Here is a 9,907-nt window from a genome sequence, read left to right as displayed (position 1 = left end):
GGTGGAAACATCATGCTTTGGGGCTGTTTTTCCACAAAGGGGACAGGACGACTGATCCGTGTTAAGGGAAGAATGAACGGGGCCATGTATCGTGAGATTTTAAGCCAAAACCTCCTTCCATCAGTGAGAGCATTGAAGATGGAACGTGGCTGGGTCTTCCAGCATGACAATGATCCCAAACACACCGCTCGGGCAACGAAGGAGTGGCTCCATAAAATGCATTTCAAGGTCCTGGAGTGGCCTAGCCAGTCTCCAGACCTCAACCCCATAGAAAATTTGTGGAGTCTGTGTTGCCCAGCGACAGCCTCAAAACATCACTGCTCTAGAGGAGATCTGCATGGAGGAATGGGCCAAAATACCAGCTACAGTGTGTGCAAACCTGGTGAAGACTTACAGGAAACGTTTGACCTCTGTCATTGCCAACAAAGGTTATGTTACAAAGTATTGAGTTGAACTTTTGTTATTGACCAAATACTTATTTTCCACCATAATTTACAAATAAATTCTTAAAAAATCCTACAATGTGATTTCCTGGATTTTTTTTTCTCATTTTGTCTCTCATAGTTGAAGTGTACCTATGATGAAAATTACAGACCTCTCTCATCTTTCTAAGTAGGAGAACCTGCACAATCAGTGGCTGACTAAATACTTTTTGACCCCACCGTATATATATATATATATATATATAACTTTTTTTTTAAATCCTAGTCTTCCTTTTACAGTGATGCCTATGTAAAAAAAATTGTGGCTACTCCTCCTCCATGGCCATTAAGATGGAGGACTAGCCCAGGTTTTAGTTAACCAAAGTGCATCTGTGCGTCTTATATCTGTGATAACTTTATTTACAATTACGGGTTTACCCGCAAGTGATCTAATGTTTAGTAGTCCTAACTTTATTCTAACCTCCCTATTGTTTTTTTTTATTATTTAATTGTTTTTAATCTAACCTTCCTATTGTCCTATTAAGGTTCATTCAGATTAATTTTCAAGATATCAGTGCCATGCCAGCTATGGGCGACAGAGGGGACAAAGAGGGTAAAATCCTCAAATAATCCTCAAACTTCCTCAAATAATTGCCAGCTCCTCTGTTGAGAAACATGTTTCTCTGGAACCATGATACCAGGCTCTGTCAGGTACAGTTATCTTCTGGTAGTATGAGGCCAGCACACTTCTATCTCTTTCTTGGAACTCTGGATAAGTGAGCTGCCACAGAGGCAGCAGGACAGCCCTTTTCCAGAGCAAACCCCAACTATAAACCCATGTAGCTAGGTGGGGATGGAGTGCTGCCCATGCATTGTCATGCCCAACTTTCTATGTTTACAATAATTAAAATAATAATAATAATAGTAATAATAATAACCACTGTAACTGATATAGAATTGGGGTGAAATTAGTTAGCATTCTAGCAGATTAGTGTTGTAAATACTGAAGCAGGGGAATGGTTTTGTTTAAGACACCAATAAGAAGTGAATTAATGTATGTGATTAATGTCTGCCCTAATATGATGATTAAAAGAAAGACTAGGATAAAAATATGGATAAAAAATACAGACTAGACTTAAAGTTTTTATTCACACAATCAAAGTTAAGCGTGAAATCAATGGAATTTGCAATTATATACCATGGACCAGTAAATAAAAAAATTTTGTCAGTGTTTCCGAAAGTTACTCGTCTTCCACTGTCTGAGGTCTTAAATACAATATATAAGGGCAGATGCTGGGAGGTTAGTCGTAGTTTTGTTGCTGACATAGATCTCAATGTCATCAGCACAACAGTAAAAATTAAGAAGATGTAGATGGATAACATGAATAATTAGGGTTAACATATAGATTATGACATCTGTCATTACACCTTGTTAAATACCTTTAATAGTAGAATTGTGCTTGCTGAAGGACAAGAAAATTAAATTAATTAATGATTTGTGGCCACCTGATTTATTTATGTCTATCCAATTTTTTGTTAGTTTTTGTTGTCATTCAGCTCTAGTAATATCACTAATATTATGTGCATCAAATGAGAGATCTGAATCAATTGTGATCAAATGTGTTTTTTTTACCACCAAGATGCGTGTCAAAAAGAAGATGTAGCAGGTGTTTTTGACAGCTCTTATTTTTTATTTTTTTGGTTACTAAGTGGCTAAAAAAAATGCTCTGTGAACCTCGTGTCTAATTTATTCACATCTAGTGGTTGTTATCAATTATGTTAAATAACTGAATATCAGTACACTCTTGATTTTAGGTTTTCCATAATTGTATTTCTGAAATGCAATTAATTCCAGTTATCAGATTACTGACATAACAGCATTTCATACCAGCCCAGAAAGCAGTTTTACCCCCTGATATCCTTATATCAGAAAATAGGGCAGCACCATCAGACCGTATGGGGTGATTTCTGTGCCATACGCGATTACAGCAGCAACCTTCTCACCACCAGGAAGATGATCATCACCATCAGGTAGTAGGGCCATGCCATCACAGAGCTGGGCAGCAGTCAATCAGGTAACAATCAGGGAACAGGGTGGTGCAAACAGAAAGCAGGACATTGCTGTCAGGAACCAGGACATTACCATCACATAACAGGGAGGCACCAATAGGGAGGAGGACAACATTAACAAAAACAGAGTTGCCAACAGAGACCAGGGCTGTGCCATCAGGGAGTGAAAAATGCCATTATGAAAAATAGGGGTGCATCCTCAATGTCATTAGGAAGCTGGGTAGCATAATCAGGGACTGCCTTGTACATGGTGTCCTGCTGAGTCACATCACAACTACATTTACAAAGCAAACAAAAACTGAGAACACAACAACATTAAAGGAGAACACAAATAAATTACCAGGAATGCTGCATTAACTGAAACAACATACATTTAAAAAATGCTGCATTAACTGAAACCAAATACATAAAAAAAATACTGCATTAACTGAAACAACATACATAAAAAAAAAAAACGCTGCATTAACTGAAACAAAATACATTTAAAAATGTGGCATTTTACTTAGACAGGTGACTGTGTGTGCAAGTATGCAGTTGGTGGTTCAAATACTTTTGCTTAGACAGGTGTTGTTGTGTGGTTGCAAAAAGTGATTGCTAGGGTGTTGCTAGGCCATTGGTATAGTAGTGGTTTATTCCTAACATACTAAGTGTTGCTGTGTGGTTGCTAAGGGTTTGCTACGCAGTTGCCACAGTGCACCGAGGTTGCTAAGCTCTTGTTGGATGGTTGTAAAGGTGTTGCTAGGCAGTTTCCAATGTGTAACAGGTCATTGCTAAGGTGTTGCTAGGTGGATATTAAGATATAGAGGATGGTTGCGAAGGTATTCCTAGGTGGTAGGTGGTTTTTGCTAAGGTGTGGTTATTTAGTTGCTAAAATGTAGCTACATCATTGCAAAGGTGTACTGGAGTTACTAATAAAAATACTTTTGCTCAGACAGGTGATTGTGAGCACTTAGTTGGTGGGGGTGTGAATAGTTTTGCTTAGGTAGGTAGCTGTGTGTGTATGTGTGCAAGCATGCAGTTGGTAGAGGTCCAAATACTTTTGCTTAGGCAGATGACAGTGTGTGTGCAAGTACGCAGTTGGTGGGGGTGTGAACATTTATGCTCAGGCAGGTGTCTAAGTGTCTGCGTGCAAGCATGCACTTGGTGGGAATCTGAATACTTTTCAGAATACCCAGGTAGTTAACTGTGTGTGTGCAAGCAGGCAGGTGAAGAGGGTCCAAATATTTTTGCTCAGGTAGGTTCGCCTAAACAAACATTCGGACAGGTGTTTGGGTAAGTGTGCAAGCATGCAGTTGGTGAGTGCAAATACTTTTGCTCAGATAGGTGACTGTGTGTGTGGAAGAATGCAGTTGGTGGAGGTGTGAATACTTTTGCTCAGACAGTTGACTGTGTGTGTAAATACTTTTGTGTGTCTGTGCAGATATGCAGTTGGTAGGGTCCGAATATTTTTGGTCATGCAGGTGACTGTGTGTGCTTGCAACCAGGTAGTTGGTGAGGGTGTACATACTATTGCTCAGGCAAGTGTCTCTGTGGTTGCAAGTAAGCATTTGGTGCATTTGATATCTCAAAAATTTTAAAAATCAATGGAAATAAATGGGGCTGGACGATTTACAGTTGGAATGGTGTCAATATCGAAAATGTAAAAAATGAATGGAAGTAAATAGGGCGAAAACTTACAAAATTAATGGAAGTGAATTGGGCAAAAATGGGTATAAAAACAGGCAAGGCGTGTAAATGGGTGTGTATCCCAAAACTGTATACAAGTCGCGGTGTTATCAACGGGACGGACGTTGGAATGGCATCGATATCTCGAAAATTAAAAAAATGTGTATAAAAACAAGCATGGCAGGTGAACAGGTGTGCGGATCCAAAAGCTATACAAGCCGCAGTTTCATTAACAGACCAGATGATTTAAAGTTTGAACTGCGTCAATATCTCGAAAACTGCGGACAAAGAAAGCCGGACTAAATAATAAGGAGAACTAGAGAGGTGCATTCCCTGCAGAAAATGCAAGTGTGATTGCAGCTTAGCAATGGAATTGGATAACAAGGGTTATCTAATTCCAGGGTTGCCAGGAATTGCCAGGGTGTTCTTTCTGGTTGTTAAGGTGGTTTCTAGGGTATAGCTAAATGTTGCTTTGGTAACATGTTGTTGTTAGAGTTGCTAGGCAGGTTCTAAGATAATACCATGTGGTTGTTATGGTGTTACTGGATGTTTGTTAAGGTGTTGATAGGCAGTTGCCAACGTGTATCAGGTTGTTGCTAAGATGTTGCCAGGTGGTTCCTAAGGTGTTTCTAGGTGGCTAAAAGGATAATAGGAATGGTTGCTAAGGTATTTCTTGGTAGTTGAAATGGTAATATGTTGATTGCCAAGGTGTACTGAAGTTACCAAGTAGTTGCCAGGTGGTTGCTAAGGTGTTTTGTTTGGATGCTAGGGTGTATGCAAGTATGTATATGGGAAAGGAGTGTGAAGACTTTGGCTCGAATAGGTGATTGTATTTGGTGAGGGTATAAATACGTATGCTCAGACAGGTGACTGTGTGTGTGAAAGCACACAAGCATGCTCGGCAAATACAACCCCAAATCAGAAAAAGTTGGGACAGTATGGAAAATGCAAATAAAATAAAAATGCAGTGTTCCTTCCTTTACTTTGACTTTTATTTGATTGCAGACAGTTTGGACCCAAGATATTTCATGTTTTGTCTGCTGAACTTCATTTCATTTGTTAATATACCTCCATTCCTGCATTTTAGGCCTGCAACACATTCCAAAAGAAGTTGGGACGGGGACTAAATAATGATGTGATTCCAAACAGGTGATGTCAACAGATGATTGTAATCATGTTTTTTTCTACAAAAGCAGCATCAAGGAAAGGCTGAGTCTTTGATAAGCAAAGATGGCCAGAGGATCTCCACTTACACTTCTGTGATAGCAGCATTAATGCAGAGTAGTACATTGAGATCTTAGAGCAACATATACTGCCTTCAAGGCGTCATCTTTTCCACGGACGTCCATGCATTTTTCAACAAGACAATGCAAAACCACATCCTGCACACATTACAAAGGCATGGCTGCGGAAGAAGAGGGTACGGGTACTGGACTGACCTGCTTGCACTCCTGACCTGTCCCCAATAGAGAATGTGTGGAGACATTTGAAATGAGAAATGCGACAACGACGACCCCGTACTGCTGCACATCTGAAGACGTGTTTGCAGGAAGAATGGAACAAAATAAAACCTAAAACACTAAATCGCTTGGTATCCTTGGTGCCAAAACATCTTTTAAGTGTGGTGAAAAGGAATGGCAACATTACAAAGTGGTAAATGCTTTACTGTCCCAACTTTTTTTTGAATGTGTTGCAGGCCTCAGGTTCATCCTGTCTGCAATGAAATAAAAGGCAAAGTAAATGTAAGAAACTCTGGTTTTTTTTAAATATAAATGCGCACACACACACACACACACACACACACTTGAGGAAGGTCTCTAGAGTAAAAAACAAATTTTCCCATGGACAGAAGAGAAAAATGTGCTGGTATCTCAGATAAGTAATCTAGAATCATCTCTTATAAATTCTCATGCCCTGTCAGCTCTCTCGTGATTGGGTGGGTTTGTGGAGCAAAATGTCCAGAAAGGAGCAGAGAAACAGAATAAACAGCTTAATTAAGGTGGACGAATAAATTGATCCCTCAAAGAATAATTAGTATATAATCCTATATTTAGTGGTTAAATTGGTATTTGGCAAAATGTTAATTCCTGATTGTGAGTTAGTGGTTGTATTTTTAAATAATAGTTTAAAAAAAACAGAACTACTGACTGTAAGTGGTAATTGCTACATGTAGGGGGTATTTTTAGTGGGTTGTATGTAATTTTTTCTAATCCATATGCTTTTTTAGATTTTTAAAAATGTATTTTTTTTATAATTATGACTAAGTCCGAGGCACACTTTTCGAGTGCTTTTTACAGTGGACATTGTCTCGAATACTACAGATTCCAAGACCAAACACCCCTGATAAGCAGGCGCAAGGCAACAATGGTAAGGAAAACTTCCTAAATATTACAAGGAAGAAACCTTGAGCATAACCAGACTTAACAGAGACCCATTCTCCTATGGTGGCCTAGAGAATTATTTGGATACATCAATATTTTATATCAAATTAACTAAATATGTAAAAAAAAAAAAACATTAGGCCAAGTAGAAGGAGGAGGAAAGGGGGAAAGGCTAGGAGCATTGGAGGTGATAAACTGGGTGGGGTGTAATCTTGAAGAGTATGTCAAGAATGTAGTGAAGGTTAAAAAAAAGATTCTGATAGAGTGAAGGTGGAACTTGATGGAGTGCTGATAATTGTCAAGTTAAATTTATTTGTGTAGCGCATTTTACAATAGACATTGTCTCAAAGCAACTTTACAGAATCCAGGACCGACAGACCAAAAAGCCCTGTTGAGCAAGCCGAGGGCAACAGGATAAAGGAAAGATTCCCTTAAAATTACAGGAAGAAACCTTGAGAAGAACCAGACTCAGCAGGGACCCCCATCCTCCTAGGGTGGCCTAGAGAATAATTTGAATGAATATGATTTACACAAATTATACATACACAAAAATAAATGTAACTAAAAGTTATAACTAGCAAAAAAACCCCAATAATAAATAAATAATAATAATGTAAACAATTGGAGTTCTTCATTATTCAGTCCAGTCTGTAATAATGTCCGTAGTAAGTTCTAGGCATTTTCGGTGCAAAAGTGCCAGGTTCCAGTCACATTTAACAGGAACAGGAACATTGTTGGCACAGCAGTAACCTGCAACCTGAAAAATATTAGAGACTGTAAGGTGGTGGCAGGGAAAAGTGTAGTTAGACAGCTTCAGATGGTTCTCTGTCATAGGAGGTGAAGAGGAGTAGAAAAGTGAGGGCAGAACCAATGATCAGATGGTGGAGATGAAAGAAAAAGGACTTTGGTGTGAAAATTAGAGAAGATGTGATACAGGTGATGGGGAAGGGGTGCTAGACAACACCTGCAACACCTGCAAAATGTAATGTCTAAGGAGTGGGTAGGAAGCATAAGGGTACCAGTTTTTTAGGAATAAGGGGGTGTGATGCATTGCAGCAACTACAGAGGAATAAAGTTGATCACCCACAGCATAAAAATCTGGGAACAAGTAGTAACTGTAATATTGTATGAGGAAATTGAGAGTGGCAGAAAGGTATGTAAGGAACAGCATTGTTGGCATGGCAGCATTACACCTACAGGCTTCAGCCCCAGGGCTTGATGCAGATGTTCACTTTGAGCTGTGTCAGGGTAAAAAATAAAAGATGTAGTTAAAATGTGATATTAACAAAATTGTTAATAATGTTAAGTTTGCATAGTATAGTGACCATCAGATGCAACTGTCATGCCAACAAATTATTAGGAAGGTTACCAAAAATTACATAGAAAAACATAGAAACAGAAAAATATGTTCTATGGTTAGATGGAACAAAAATTGAGCTTTTGACCTGGGGTAGGTTTGGCATTACAAAAGGATGATTACAAGAACCTGAAGTCCACTGTTAGGCATGGTGAAGGGTCTGTGTTGTTGTGGGCCTGTTTTTCCTCCAAAGGCCCTGGGAACCTGGTATCCTCATATACAACATTTTATGTCTCATTAAAAAAATAAAGAAAGAATAAAGAAAGAAATATAAATAGTTTATTATTGGATCTTCCAGCAGGACAATGTTCCAAAACATTTGTACAGATTAAACAATGACTAGTTACTGATCACAAAATCAAGCCTCTGCTATGGCCATCTACATCCCCTAATCTAAACCCCAATATCTGTGCTAAAGAAGAGAGTGCACAAGAGAGGACCTAGGACAATGGATAATCTAGACACATTCTGTAAAGAGGAAAGGTCCTGTTCTGTATTTTTCAACCTTATAAGATGTTGTAGGAACATGTAACAATGTACTGTTTTATAGGCAAAGGGTATTACAAAGTATTAAATGCTGGGGTGCTAATAATTGTGGCACATGTGGTTTGACTAAAAATAACCATTTTTTGATGAGAGATTTTCTCCCCGAATAAATGTACTTCAGCTAAAGGTTGTATTTTTCTTATTTTGTAGTTGAATTTGAGCTAATGCACCAAAGGGTGATTTTGATTATCTCTACCGGGGTGCCAAATATTGTGGAGGGGACTGTAAGTTCTGCGGGCTGAGAGTATGATTGAATAAAGTGAAATTCAATAAAAAGAACAGCTGGGCAACTTTTAGGCATGGGAGTGGATCTATTATACTACATAAGTTGATGGAAACAGATTGTGTTAAATATTAATACATTCTGGAAGATTTAGCCTGAATTTTACAGCAGGACATGGATCCAAAACATACCGAAAAATCCATTATAAACAAATTTAAAAAATGCAAGCTCAAGCTTTACAAATGGCCCTAAGAGACTTTCGAGTATAACCTTTCTAAATAACACAGGCAAAATTGTGGATAAATATTTAAGGCAATTTTACACTGACACTTGGCCTGTGGCCATGGTTGCTTAAACTTTTACATGCGAATGTAGCGAATCACCAATACACAAACTGTATACCAGTGGCGGCTGCTGGTCTTTCAAACAGGGGAAGCTCATTGTCGGCTTACATCATAAAATTTGTCCATTTATTTATATATAAATTGTGCCCTCTGTTCCTTTTCAAGAAAATGGCCTGAAATGGGATGCAGTTTGTCTTTCGACTTTACTCGCAAAATCCGCAATGGGACTGAAGCTCTAAGTGATAGCTGTCAATCAAAACGGGATTCAGCCTTTCGACTGATCCTCCAATCATCTTGCAGAAGCTCAGCGTCCAGACCCGCCCACAGCTTCATTCAAAATCGGGACATTTATCCAATGACCGACGAGTTTCGAAGCAATGAAAAAAACAACCCCATGCAGCCCCATTGAAGTGAAGAGATGCTCAGCTTCTGCGGGCAAATGCATTGAGCTACGGGAATGTATGAGAGGTTCGAGTCAGTCGATTTGTGATAAGTAGCTGATTCTGAACAAACTCGTCTTCGAGATGAACGTGTTCTAACGCATTTGTAGTCAATGAAATGTTAACACAACTGTACATATTTGACCATTTAATTTTTGACATTTTAGGGGAAGCTGAGCTTCCCTTGCAGTCTTAGAGAAATCGCCACTGGTATATACCTATTCAAGCCATCTAACTATCTAGCTGTCTTAATTTAGAAATAATCTGCTAAACAAATTTAAATTGTGATTTTGCGTACCCATGCCCAGATTGGTCAATTGGGATCCTGGGTTCGAATTGGCTGAACAGACATCCACGTACAGACCTAATTAAGTATGTTTGAAAGAGGGTGAGGGGCGCTGAGAACTGGACCCACCATGACCCTAGCCAGGATACAGTGATGGTAAAGCATAAAAATAA

This window comes from Trichomycterus rosablanca, chromosome 1 (assembly GCF_030014385.1).
Source record: "Trichomycterus rosablanca isolate fTriRos1 chromosome 1, fTriRos1.hap1, whole genome shotgun sequence".
In the NCBI taxonomy this organism is placed as follows: Eukaryota; Metazoa; Chordata; class Actinopteri; order Siluriformes; family Trichomycteridae; genus Trichomycterus; species Trichomycterus rosablanca.
Note: the sequence above shows the minus strand (reverse complement) of the source record.